Here is a 1,431-nt window from a genome sequence, read left to right on the forward strand (position 1 = left end):
TAGTACTTCAGATATATGTGATGCAATACTTTTATCTCTCAGTGATGGATAGTGACTTAACAGACCTTCATTTGATTGAAAAACTTGGAGATTCTTACTTTAAGTTGCAATCTTTGTAACCTAGTAAAGCATTTGGGGGATGACCTGGAGGACTAATATTCTGCCTTTTAGTTATGTACAGTATGTAAACAGAACTCTACCTCATCCCTCTATTAAAAAAAAGCTTACTAAAGCTACATACTGTATGGTAGCACGTTTAAGGTGGCATATTTCATGTATAATTAAATCTGAAAGCACCACTGCATTCACAGTTATCACACATTTTAATGTTATGATATTCATGATAACATCTTTTGCATAATGTTTACTCATTTTCCATTTGGACATCACATAAAATTCTCAATTGTCATGATATATATATGTATTTCTTCATCATTTATAATTCTACCTCCTGACATAATTGAGTTATGAACAAGAAGAATCATGAGACATTTCTTTGGCCATGAAGTTCTTTACTCTCTATGATGCAGAACTTGATCAATATTAAGGTCACAACATGAAAAAGCAGAGCAGCTGTGGAAAACGTAGCTGCACACATCCTCTGTTCTTCACTCTCTGCTTCAGTTTCATGAGCAACACGTACGGGGAGCCTGTGAAAACGTTCTGTCAACATTAAAGGGATGCAACGACAAACACAACATTATCAGTCTCACAGTTTACGTCACATCACACGTGTTCAAGTGGTTACAGGTGTCCAACGTTGATTTTTCATTTGAACCTTTGGAACGGCATCCTGCACAAATACACAACTCACTCCATAAATAACAGGGTTTAGAATGAAAACTGTGCATGTTTCTCTTTTTACAAAGGTCCCCTTTATCCCAATGCAAGCTCAGAGGTCTTTTCCACACACACACACACACACACACACACACACACACACACACACACACACACACACACACATTCTCAGTCACACACATATATATGCATTTATATTTATATATTAGAGGATTTTTTAGCTGAGAACTTAGACAAAGTGTACATTCTTTACATTCTGTGGCACAGATGCTGATCCATACATCGAGTACATTGCATTAAAAAGCATTTCTGCGTGTGTCTTCTACTCTATGCTTTACTTTTGTTTTATGAGCTGCACATGTGGGAGAACAGTTGTGCCAAGATCAGAAGGATATCATGCAAAACACAACAGTATGAATCCCTGTTATGTAGAAACAGCTTACAAGTTTTGCCAATCGTCACAACATTAGGGGGTATTTTCCTCCGACGTGTGCGGGTTCACACGTCCAAACAGATCATTCTTTTCCCTGTTGTTGAAGTTGACAAATATGGAGTCACATCAGAACCGTCCTCCTTTTTTCTGTCATCACCTGAGTGCAACGTTCACACGTATTGGAGCGGTTACAGGCA

Source organism: Stegastes partitus, unplaced genomic scaffold (genome assembly GCF_000690725.1).
Source record: "Stegastes partitus isolate 25-593 unplaced genomic scaffold, Stegastes_partitus-1.0.2 Scaffold91, whole genome shotgun sequence".
Classification (NCBI taxonomy): Eukaryota; Metazoa; Chordata; class Actinopteri; family Pomacentridae; genus Stegastes; species Stegastes partitus.